This window comes from Phaenicophaeus curvirostris, chromosome 1, assembly GCF_032191515.1.
Source record: "Phaenicophaeus curvirostris isolate KB17595 chromosome 1, BPBGC_Pcur_1.0, whole genome shotgun sequence".
In the NCBI taxonomy this organism is placed as follows: domain Eukaryota; kingdom Metazoa; phylum Chordata; class Aves; order Cuculiformes; family Cuculidae; genus Phaenicophaeus; species Phaenicophaeus curvirostris.
The window spans coordinates 85350370-85363192 of NC_091392.1; the positions used below are offsets into that span (position 1 = coordinate 85350370).

At 45.0% G+C, this 12823-nt stretch overlaps 1 protein-coding gene across 2 annotated transcripts in view; it reads right to left on the bottom strand.

Annotated features, from left to right (window-relative positions):
• SIDT1 (SID1 transmembrane family member 1) overlaps positions 1-12380 on the bottom strand; it is a 49210-nt gene extending 36830 nt beyond the window's left edge. The window contains exon 1 of one of the 2 annotated variants that reach the window (XM_069866620.1): positions 12209-12380. The gene's annotated coding sequence lies outside the window, so the exon portion shown is untranslated. The remainder of the gene's footprint in view (positions 1-12208) is intronic. The other variant, XM_069866629.1, reaches the window with a different exon arrangement.
• Between the last annotated feature and the right edge of the window lie 443 nt (positions 12381-12823).

Below are 12823 nucleotides of genomic sequence, written 5' to 3' on the forward strand. Positions count from 1 at the left end.
ATTACATATGTAATTTTACATATATATGTAATTATATATGTAATTATATATATAAATGTAATTATATATGTAATTTTATATAAATGTCAAGTCATTCCTTGCATCTTCCGCAGAAGCTTCAAAGGGGTCTTCAGAGGTGGTTTGGTGCTCAGTACCCCAAAAATTACCTATCAAGTTCACCTATGAGTCAATTCTTCCCAATCTCCTCCCAATTATTGCCAGTATCTCTAAACCGCTGGCTTGGAATGTCTTAATTTAAATAAACGTCCACCTCATCACTCAGAAGTCATGGTAATAAATTGTACTATTATCTAACCATAGAGCTGAACAAGCTTTAATCTCCTTCCACTACAATAACAAAAGATAATCCTTAACTGGGACCCACCTTGTGTAAGTCTCCGGTCTATCTGATGATCCTAAGATATTTTTTAAGTTATTAAAAAATCATGGGTTTTTACCCACATTTACATGTTTGGTGCCCACCATGGTATAAGGCTCAACCATAAAGCACCTCTCAAAAGAACACTCATGTAAAACACAGAATCCCAGCATGGCTGAGATTGGAAGGCAGCTCTGGAGATCATCTAGTCCAATGCCACTGCTCAAGCACAGTCATCCAGAGCAAGCTGATCAGTTGGGTTTTGGATAACTCTATGGATGGAGACTCTACAGCCTCTCTGGGAGGCTTCTTATAGTGTTTGATCACCCTCACTAAAACTTCCCATGTATCCAAGAGAAGGGCAAAGAAAGGGAAGCAAAAGCTTTGGTGATTAACACTTCGACAGGGCAAAACCTGAGAGGGGAGGGAAGCTCTCTTCCCTCTGCTGTGATCCAGCAGTTAGACTCCTCATTTGGTTTCCCTTTCTCCACAAAACTAAGCTGATCATACACCTTCTACAACATTTATTCAGCTTTGCTGCCATTTCCATTATCTTATAATACTGCCATTATACTAGTAAGAAATAGGATTACCAGGAGGCAAGATTCTTAAGGCGCAATATTCTTTAAAATCTAAGCACTTGCTCTTATTTCTTACCCCTACAAAACCCAGTATGTGCTATATTAACCACCATCCATGACTTCTCTCCAAATTTCCTGTGTTCAATTCTTTGTATTTTCTTCCTGTAACAGGTGGTCAGAGCTTCTTTACCCTGTTCCCATGAAACCCCACATTAAGGTCCCTTGAGCTCTTTTAGGTCTGATAACACACCTGGCCTATGTCTAGGCTCACAGGTGTGATCCCATTACACTTCTTTCACCCCTCTCACCTTTCTTTCTGCAGGCAAAGCTGCTTCCCAGGCCCCATTCAAATAGGGTCCTTCAGTCAGAGAGGAACATCAGAAAGTCAGAAGCAACATTTACAGAGCAGCCAATTAAGAAGATCCCAGTGTACTTTAAACTTCACCTCAATGTATTAACAACTCACTTGCTGTGAATAACTCTGCTCTTCTGACATTTGAACGTAGCCCAGATCAATCAGGAGCATCACGCCATCTAACCCCATCCAAATCTTTATAATAGGAGCCCAGGAAAAAAAACAGAGTAACTAAGAAGATGGGCAGATGATGACTAAGGTGCCAGTCCACTTAGTTATTTACCCTGATGCTATCACCAGAGTAACACACGGGCTCTCGTGGGTATATCCTGCACTTCCAGAGGAGGGGACAGATCCCTGCCCCAGGAAGTACCTCCATTCTCCCCCTCAGAAGTCTCAGGATTACAAAACTTTGGTTGACGAAAACATATCATTAAAATAGGTGGGATTTGCCTGTGGGCCAAACCTGCTGAAGCAGTTCCCAACTTATGGTCCCTCCAGATCCTCCCCCACTTGCAAATGACCTTGGGAGTATGACAGCCACAAAGTTCAGCAGAATCTAGGTGCTATTACAAGGAAGCTTGGGAAAGTAGAGGAAGGACTAACATTTAGCTGTCAACAAGGCTTCTCTCATTTGCTGTCAGTCAGTCTCTGATTTTGTGCTATAGAGCGTAAGAAACCTTAACTAGTGTCTTTGAGAAACCCGTTTTGCCCAGCAGGGTGAACTGTTGAGCAGAAGCATCACAAGGGACAGGGATAACAATTTGCATCTATGAATCCATATTTGTGGTTTTTTCAGGCTTTTTTCCAATTAGCCTACTTTAAACTTTCAACCCCTGTTTTGCTTCTAGACTCTATTGTCTTGATACAGACAATACACATTTTCATCCAACAGATTTAACATCTTTACCACTGAGCCAGTATTCATAGTCCCATCTTTCCCTTTGAAAGTGAGCGTTCGATGTTTGCTTAAAGGAAATCATCTCCAGCAAAGTATTTTTAGAGTAGTGGAAAAAAAAGCAGGTGGTAAAGGAAGAAAAGGTGATTTATTTAGTTCAAACATTCTCAATCCACACCTTTCCACCGGTTATTTCAAGAACAAGCAATTCTGACACGAGAACCCCTCCCTGCTCCAGAATCACTGCTTTCAGCACACACACCCCTCCCTCCCAAAACAGAAATAAGATCCTAACTGTGTTGCATGTAGAGACAGCAGGGGAAAAAAAAGCACAGATTTTATTTAAAATAAGCTCACCCAGAACAAACGACTCTAAGCCTCCTTCTGCATCTACCCCCACTCATTCAGCATGGGTGAGATAAGAAGTTTTGCCTGCTGGTAAGAGGGTCAGCCAGGCTGCCATCATTCCTGCAACGCCACCACTGCTGAAGGACCTCACTTTAGAGAAGCCCATTTCCAGCACCGAAAAAAACAGTTGCACCTTCCCCTTCTCTAAGGAGGCTGTCTGTATTGGTAGTGTAACAAGGTGCTAGATTTCATCTGTACCTTCCAAGCTGAAATCCTCACTTCCTGCAGATATCTGCGCTTTGGTTTCAGGTGGGACAGTCCAGACTGGATCTTAGGAAACAACCTCGTGTACCAAACGCTCCTTTTGACAACGGGGCCCTGCACTAGTGTTTGTCAGCAATAACCACACTGCTGCCCTTTGTGCTGTGGGACTGAGGCTGCGTCAGTTCTGCTTTTGAGAATTCTGCTCCTCACATTCCTCGCCATCACCAGCCCTCTGCCATGTGCATCTCTATTCACCAGCCAAGTTCATGACAGTTTTGTATCACTGACCTTGAGTGTTTTTCTGTATTTCAAGGTGGACAGAGCAGTCAGACAGCTGAATAAAGAGAGCTCTCAGCACTATATAAAAATGTGTTAGATCAGGAAAGACAAATATTTGTACTTCAGTTCTGTCACCTCCCTGGAGATAGGGGGAGGAAAAAAAAGGAAAGAAATTAAAAATGAGTACATCTGAATTCCATTCTCTGGATGGGAACACGCAGAAGGAGCTGGTTGCAAATTCACACAGTTGAACAGGACTGATAGAGCTGCAACCATTAAACAAAATAAACCAGGCTCTTGTTGACACAAAAGAGTCCTTGGACTGATTGTGAAGTCTGCATTTCCCACAGAGATTACACATCAATTTAAGACTGTGGAGATGTGAACTTAAGGGCAAGCAGGAGGTTGCAACAACAGTTTCTGCTGCAAGCAAAGGTTTTCAAGAGCATTAGTGAGGATTCCTTTCCACCACCTCATGCTAAGCAAAACCTTTGAATCGTACCAGGGCTTTGCCACGTTCTCCACCACACCCACACACAAGCCGCTCCTTGTGAGACCGTTGGGGATTATCGGTCCACGTTGCGACAGCAATTGGTTGTGGGCCTGACAAGGCATGGAGCCAAACCAGTGGGCAGGGAACAAATCCAGCAAGCAAATACACAGGCAGCTAGTTACAATGGAAGGTCTTAGCGAAGGATATGTCTACAAAAGCCAGCAAATTGTTCCTGCCTGCTGTTGCACAAGAAAAAGATGCTTTTTTTTTATACAAACTCTGAAATTAAGTGAAGTAAGATTCAGCTGGATGGACTAGAGCAATCGAGGCACTGAATGAAGCAAATACTTGTCAGTGTCTAACTCTGTTGCTCTTCCCACTGTCAATACAACAGAGGGAAGGTGAGACCTTGAAGGAAAATAGTTATGAGAGAGTGAGATACAAGCACCACTCCTGTCTGACAACGACTGAAAAAAAAAAAAAAACAGAGCACAGACAAGCATTCTCTTTCAGCCTTTCTTGGTCTGACTTCATGGTCTAATGTCAGTAAGTCTTAATTGCCAAAAACAATCTGTCAAATAACCTTGTCCCACAGTTTTCTTCCAGTATTTCTGCCAAGAGTTTTAAATATCCAGAGCAGCATAAACTAAGCGACAGACTCCGGTATGTCAAGCGCAACCTCACTCACATTAATGTAATTGTTCCAGTAGTGGTATTCTTCATTTAAAAGTTCTACTTTGTGCAAATATGCTGTGTGGACTTAGAGTCTGCCATATACATTCCCATGAGTTCACTTGTTTGCAACGCTATCTATGCAGCATAAATGGAAACAAGATAAATACAAAGCGTGTTAATATTTATCTTTTTACTTTTTGACATTTTGTCCTCTAACCAATGTCACTAGGGAGTCTCCAGGACAGCCAGAAAGAAAAACTAGGAGGTGCCAGGCTGGATGAAATAGGTACCCATTCCTGACCACTCTGGCTTCAGGAAGATGTTAAAAATAAACAAATAAATCCTTTTTCGTATAGCCAGTTAAGGAACAAATTACTTTCTAACAATTAGCATCTTCCTACACCACAGCAGCTGGAACTCTGGGATAGGGAAACCCTTGAAACAAAAGGGTTTATAACATTTCCATAATTGCCACCGCCCCAAGCTCGCAATAACTCCAGGTTTTACTGACACAACACAAATAACTGGTTCTTTCCTGGCTACCAAGTTCTTCACCTCAGTGACACTTGGCATGTGGATTGAATTACGTATCCTACGTGTCTTCCTCTTTTCTTTTATTGTCTTTTTTTTTAAAAAAAGAAAAACAAAACATTGTTTGTTTCAAACCATACCAAAGCAGCTATTTCTACGCCCGAAGGAAAATATCAGCATAAAGAAAGAAAGTAAGGAACGCTGTTTCTGAAATCCTCTGTGTTTCTGTTAAGGATACAAAGAAGGAAATAATGTTTGCTTATGCAAACATACTAAACTATATTCTCAAACCGAGCAGATGGCACACCCCTGCAATACAGCTTTTAGACTGCAATTTCACTCCCTGAATATCCCCTGAAATAGCAGATGAGGCCTGTATAGGAAAAGCACACCTTCCTACCCAACAGCTTCTGCACAAGTTATTTAAGGACATTTCAGCTATGCTTACGATGCAAATGTTTGTATTATAAATTGCTGCACTGTTCTTGGAAAGACTTCAAACTGAGGAGAGACATTTTTGATTAAGTTATTCATATGCAGAAATTTATTTTTAATCTAAACATCTTGGCGGGTGAGGAGCGGTGGCAGGGGGAACAATAAAACACGATCAGCTTTTATTTTACACAAGAAGACAGTTCAACAAGAAGAGAGTGATTTTAAAATTTAGAACAACATTCAAATTCAGGAGATGTTTTAGTTCAATGACAAGTTATCAGGCTTGACAAAATTAGCTGATAAATTGGAAATAAAAATAAAATTCTTGTCAGCACTAATGTCACCGTCTGAAGATCAGCCTGCAAACTGATAGTGTCTTTCAACATGTACACTCTTTTGTCCCTCTAGGAAGGAAAAACCACAACAGAAAATTCTCAGAAAGCCAAAGAACAATTTAAGTTTGAAGGGATCTCAGGTGGACACCTCCACAGATACCCTACAGCAGATTTCCAGTACCTAAGGGGGGGCCTATAGGAAAGCTGGGGAGGGGCTCTATATCAGGGAGTGCAGGGATAAGATGAGGGTTAACAGTTTTAAGCAGAAAGAGGGGAGATTTAGATTAGATATTGAGAAGAAAATTTTTACCATAAAGGTGGTGAGGCACTGGCACAGGTTGCCCAGGGAAGTTGGGGCTGCCCCATCCTTGGAAGTGTTTATGGCCAGGTTGAATGAGGCTTTGAGTGACCTTATCCAGTGGGAGGTGCCCCTGCCCATGGCAGGGGGTGTGGAACTGGATGGGCTTTAAGGTCCCTTCTGACCCAAACCATTCTATGGTTCTATGACACACAATCCCATCCCCAGCTTAAAGCAAAGTCAGCTTCCATACCATTACTCCACTTAGGCTATCCCATTTTTGCCAGAGCCAAACCCTTCAAAACTGTATTTTCTGCTGCAAAAAACAATAGTCAAGTTTGTGTTTTCAGCAGATCCCTGCATCATTTCACCCACAGCTTACTTCTGCTTTCTCCTGTAAGCAAGAGCTTTTGGTGTGACTCTGAGCAGGGTGAGAAGTGGCCAAGAGACCCCACTGAGAAGAAACTGGAGTACTCCATGTGCTGTGTGCCTTAACTGCCTACACTTTCACCTCCTAGGGTTGGTTGTTTTCTTTAGAAAAGATAAATTACATATAAAGAAGTTATGCCAAAAGGACTCTATTGAACCTTGCCAGGCTTCAGGAATCATATACTTTAACTTGCTTTGATTTCTCTGTGCCTACAACATTAACATTAGGCTCCAGAAATGGCATTCTGAGGCCCTTCCAGTGTCCTGTGGTAAGCAGGATAGAGCCAGTACCCAAAAAGCAACAGCGTTCACGCCCTGAAGATCCTGCAATAACAGAAGTTCTACTGACCTTAGGAGATCTGCTTGTTCAAACATTTGTAGTCTTCCCAATTTACTACCTGCATATTTGTGGCTAAAACAGTGGCTTCCACTCAGCATTAAGAAAAAACAGAGCCTAACCGTTTCCCCCCACTATAGCACAGGTTTGACGATCTCTAAACAGGAGACTAAAGTTTTACTGCACGTGTGGTGTAGCAGTGGGCTGAAACTTGAGCTGGAGCCAAGACTAACATTATGGAAAAGATGTGCAGGAGAGCAAGGGAACACTTTGATGTAGTTTAGTTTAAGCCTGAAGAGTCCTACACATGCAGCCCAAAACCAGCTTAGAATCAAGAGGTGAAAAAATTGCTCTTGGAGTTATAACAGACATGCTGGAGTGGGACCTACGTTCACACATGAAACAGCAGAGAACAGTAAACAGATTTGATCACTGGCACTTATCAGGTTGTTCCGTGTAGCAGACCAAGGAGTTTCCCTGTAGCTATGACAGATGGCACTGGTCTGAGCAAGTGACTCATCACACAATCCCAGAGGAACGTACGGGTGAATTCCAGTTACGCATCCTTGCCTAGAGCAAAGTAAGTGCATCTGCCATCCACATCTAGGCCATAAGAGACCAAATCACTAGCGGACAGAAGAGTTTAATTGAAAGACTTCTGTTCTGCTTGCTAGTGTTGATTCCCCTCTTCCCTTAGGTCAGCCACCTTCTTCCCATGCGCAACCATGAAAGAAGGAAGTGTAATGGTGTTAGCAAACCTCCATGGTGGTATACAGCCTCTCTTGTCCATTCACTGAGGATAATTTTTTGCTCATCACCCCTCAGACAGACTTCCATAGGAAACAGTCACTCCAGGGCTACACATCCTCACAGGGCACAACTGCACAGCAGAGAAGCCACAGCTTAATCTACTGCCAATCACTGCTTATAATAAGGATGGGCCATATGGTAGCAGAGATTGGGGCTCTGTTCCCAGTTCTGGCAATGGAGAAGGAGAAAAATATCACCCACTCTTTCTCCTAAAATAGGTGCAGCCCACTGCTCAGCTTTGGGGCTCATCACAACCAAGATGCGCTGCATAAATGTCCAAGAGCTGTGTCTGGATTGCAGCAGCTTTCCCTACAAATAAAAAGTTGAAAACTTGATCTCCTGAAAGATACTTGGTTTTCTAAATATAATCTATGTATCTTCCAAATCACACATTCAGCTGATCTGAGCTCTGATTAGTAAGAACTCTTGTTGTCTCCATCAGTCTTCTTCCTCGTGATACTCTCCTGCACCACTCAGGACTTTGTACAGAAAATACCCACAAGCACAATATTAGTGGTATTATGTTTTCAGCAAATTAACCATTAGCAGCTCCCAGAACTTACAGTGGTGGAGTCATTCATGCTGAATTCCCTCACTCCTCCTCCATACGCTTTTCTTTTTTGAAGCCCCTGTATTGCAATTATGTCACTGAGCAGGTTCTCTTACTTGTCACATAAAGCCTACTCCAGTCAACAGTAAATATTTTGCAGAAATATTTTGCAGCTCTTCTTCAGTCTTCTGAGTAGGAGCGCACTGCACAGGCAGCTCCAACAGATCAGTTCTCCTTCTTTCTTCCTCCAAGAAGGAACATGTTGAATATGTGGAACTGGAGATGCCCGTGGATATGTTCATTTCTTCCCCTATCCTGGATGTCTCCAGTTGAAACAATCCTAACATAAGACAATCCTGTTTCCCCAACTAATTGTCCACCAGACTTCTAACAGCATACATCTGCCTTTGCTGTTAGAGCATGGGTACATAGTGACAGGGGCAACAGCCGGTTTTATCCTTACAGTTAAACTCACAGTTAAACATTAAACAAACAGCTGTGCAGAGGAGAAAATTTCAAAACACATCTAGGACGAGTAAAAAGAAACAAGACAAGCATTAAGATGACCCCATAACAAATGAAGACCTTCAACCACGAGGAAGGAGTTTGACACATCCCTCTGTTCACATGCCAACTCTAGAATCACTTGCAGCAGAAGTGGCCGTGCTTTTCAGCACAACTTTACTTTTACAACTCCACCTCAAGAATTAAGGCCTAAATCCTAGTTGCCAAGTACAAAAGGGCCTGACAGCTCTCCTGCCTCAAGTCACAAGGTCAAATATTTCTTCACAGCACACAGGAGGGGTTTTCTCCCTACAGAAGCGCACACAGAGACCTGGCAATGTATAAATGCTGACGTGGTCAGCATGTAAGTACCCTTATTTTCATTTTATGCAACCAGGAGTTGCACAGAGAGAAACAACTTTCATGTCTCCAAGCAGGTCTGCTCCACAGCCCTGAATACGACTTTCTTATTTCTGCCCATCAGCAGTCTCTTAGGACTTGCTTTTCCTCTTCCTTCAAGCATGCATACTTGTATCCCAGGGAGTAAGGGAGATTATGTAGATGAAGAACATCCTTTGAAATAAGCACAAGTCTTTTCAGAAAGCAATGTCTCTAAAGCACTAGACAGGAGTAGCAGTCTTGTTCCCTCCTTTCTCTCATCCATCATTCATGCATTGCTTTACTCAGCTGCACTTTCAGATGTGCCCTGGCAGTTCCAGCATGTGAGCAACCAAAGCACTTACAGAGAACTAATGGGTCATGAGCCAATCCTCACACCTTGTCCTTGGCTCTGAGTTGTCCCTTGCTTTGTAGGCCTGTCCTCATGAAAGAGAGCATCAGAGATGAGAAAACAGAAGTACCCACAGCATCAGGGAAACAAATCCCTGTTTCAGAACCAGACCTCTCCAGACCTGGCTTTGTTTCAGAGGGAAAGCAATTAAATTCACCTATTGCAGCCCTTCCACATGGAAAATGCTCTTTTTATTCAATTAAATTTCCTGTAACTAAGATTAATGGTCTACATGGTATCTGCCTCAAGGTGTCAGAGCTTTCTGGCTGACATGCCCTCAGCACAGAGACAGGAGGAGACCAGAAAGACTACGAAGAGCGGAGAGCTCACAAGTGATGGGCAAGTGGCAAACACCGGCTAACACTCCACTTGCTAAAGACTGTAGTGAAAGGCAAGGACTAACACACTGAGTTTTTGCAGGGCTTGTGTTCCTTCAGAAAGTCCAACAAATAGCCAGAGGACAGCATACCCCGAAGTATCTTCACAACTCTTGCACAAGAAAAAACAGCCCAAAAGAGCATGGTCCCAGATTAAAGTCAAGGTTTCTACCACCAATCTTCTAAGCTTTGAGCAATCTTCATCAACAGGGAGGTGCAGGACTACCAGGACAAATCAACCTCTAGCTCTGACCAGGCTGGCATGAGAGGACCCAGTCATTTTTGCCTCTCATCAGTTCAGAGCTATACACCGACATCCAGTTGTCCTGATTAGGCAAGGCACGTTCTTGAAGTATTTCGCTGCTTTAGCTTAGACATAGCACCTGTAGGGGCTTCTCAGTGACAATTCATTGAATGATTTGGATTGGAAGGGGCCTTGAACAATCACCGAGGTCAAACCCCCTACAATGGGCAGAGGGACATCTTCACTAGATCAGGTTGCTCAAAGTCCTGTCCAGCCTGACTTTGAACACTTCCAGCGATGGGGTGTCCACAACTTCTCTGGGCAACCTGTTTCAATGTCTCACCACCCTCATGGAAAAAAATTTCTTCCTTTGTCGAACACAAATTTACCCTCTTTCTGTTTGAAACCATTGTCCCTTGTGCTGTCATCACATGCCTTGGTAGAAAGCCTCTGTGCATCTTTCTTATAAGCCCCCTTTATATATTGAAAGGCCACAATAAGTCTCCCTAGAGCCTTCTCTATTCTTAGGACCCATTCTAGGCAACCCTCATCCAAAAACCTCCTAGCACATCCCACCTTTTTTAAGTGTTTTTTCTCTTCCAAATTAGTTTTTGTAACAGGAACGGGTTGCATGACCCTCTTTAAGCACATTCATGGCAGTGCTCGGAGAGCTCTGCATTAAAAAAACATTAAGCCTCAAAGCTGAAGTTTCCATTCTTAGATATGCTTTTGAATAGCTCAATATCACTGCAGAGATTTCATGTTCGAGCATGCACGAACATGGAGATCAGTCCACTAAAGTTGCTGCTCAAATGCAGCAGTAGTCTGGGCTGGTTGACTCTTCAAGGCCACAGGAACAGCTGAGCATCCAAAAGCAGAAGGTGCATTTAAATACCTGCAAACAGCACAGAGCAGCTATGTACCCCGTCCTTTACTCCTCCCACTCTGCTATCACCCTAGCTGTTCTCCTGGAGAGAAAACTTTTTCCTGGAAGACGTCTGGAAAAACACGTAGCTTCAAAGAGCAAGTGAAGGAAGTGGATTAATTTTAACTGAAGTCAGTACACATGCTGTCCTAACAATCCCCAGATAACATCTGATCTGACAACAGGACCTCATATCAATAACACCCAATACCTGTAACACTTGAAGAAGCCTAACACGTCACCACCAGCTTCTCCAAAGAGGCTCATGCCCAAAGCTTGCTTTTGACCTCCTGGGTTCAGCAGTGACATTCAACAGTTAAGCACAGCTAGGCTCAGTTGCATCAGAGCCCAGACATATAACTCCTGCCCCATAAATACCAGGGCATTTTATTACATACTAACACGCATAACAGAAGAAAGATGAGTCTTTAAAGGTCTGGATCTTTTGGATTTTCAGAGTAAAATAAAACAAGGGATTATTAACACCACCTCCCCCTGCTTCCCCCCCTGCCTTTAATCACGCTGTACCAATTCCTTTCATATTGAAGCATTAGAAATACAGTATGAAAAAAAAGCAGTGTTTTCCATTTCTCTTGTCCTGTGCAACTGCAGGCAGGAGGAAAGATCCATTTGCCCAGTTCACCATCTTTTGGTACACCAGAACATCTCGGCCAGCAATTAATTCCCAATCCAAACAACGGGGGCAGAGTTTCCAAGGTACCACTCAGCTACTTGAGATAAACACGACATTAAAAACGGGAAAACGGGGAGGGGGAGGGGGGTGAAAACCCGCAGTATCTGGGCATAGATAAACGGCAGGCTCCCTTCCCCATCACAACCAGCCATGGCTTTAGCAGTGCTGCCCTGCAGCCTCCCCGCATCGCACCTCACCTGCTCCCGGGGGGAGAGCACCTGGATCCTAGTGAAGCTAGGAGTGGAAAATGGTATTTAATAAGGCTCCTTGAGTGCGTGTACATCGTCTTCGTCCCCCCCTTTCTTTTAGGCAGTACGATTATCTGCATAATCCCCTTCTAGACTTTCCGTTTCTCCCTGCGCATCGCAGGGGGGTTGGAACTGGATAATCTTCACGGTCGCTTCCAACCCAACCCATTCTAGGATTCCTCTGCTGGAAGCGCTGGGTACCAAACCCCGTCTGGGGCTGGGGGGAACCCCCGTCCCTGCCCGGCCCCCGGGGTGCTGCCACCTCCTCGCCCGCAGGAGAGCGAGGGCAGCCCGCAAGCGCATCCCGGTCCCCGCGGGGGGATGCGGGGCAGGGGATGGGGGGGAGATCCCAGCCCTCTCCCGCACCGGAGCCCCCCACGCGGAGGAAAGGAGGGGAAGGCGGCGGGGGACGCCGCGGGACGCTCCTACCTGCCCGGGCTGGCTCCGGTAGGCGAAGGCGTAGAGCCGCTCGGCGCTGATGCTGACGGCGCCCCGGTAGAGGTGGCCGAAGGCGCCGGTCTCGGGGCTGCCCCCGGGCTGCCCCCGCGCCGCCGCCGCGCACAGCAGCGCGCACAGCAGCGCCCCGGGCCCCGCCGGCACCCCGGCCATGGGCTCCGATCCCGCTCCCGGCCCCGCTCCCGGCCCCGCGGGGACGGCGCCGCGTTTACAAGTTAAAGCGGGAGCGCGGCGACTCGCGCGGGAGGCGGGGAGGCGGCCCCGGGCACCCCCCGGGGAGGGCGGGGTGGGGGGGGACGGGATGGGACGGGATGGAATGGAATGGAATGGGACAGGACAGAATGGGATTAGATAGAATAGAATAGGATGAGATGGAATGGAATGGAATGGAATGGAATGGAATGGAATGGAATGGAATGGAATGGAATGGAATGGGACAGGATGGAATGGGATGAGATAGAATAGGATGAGATGGAATGGAATGGAATGGGATGGAATGGAATGGGACAGGACGGAATAGAACGGAATGCAATGAGATTAGATGGGATGAGGTGGGATGGAATGGGACAGGATGGAATGGGATGAGAT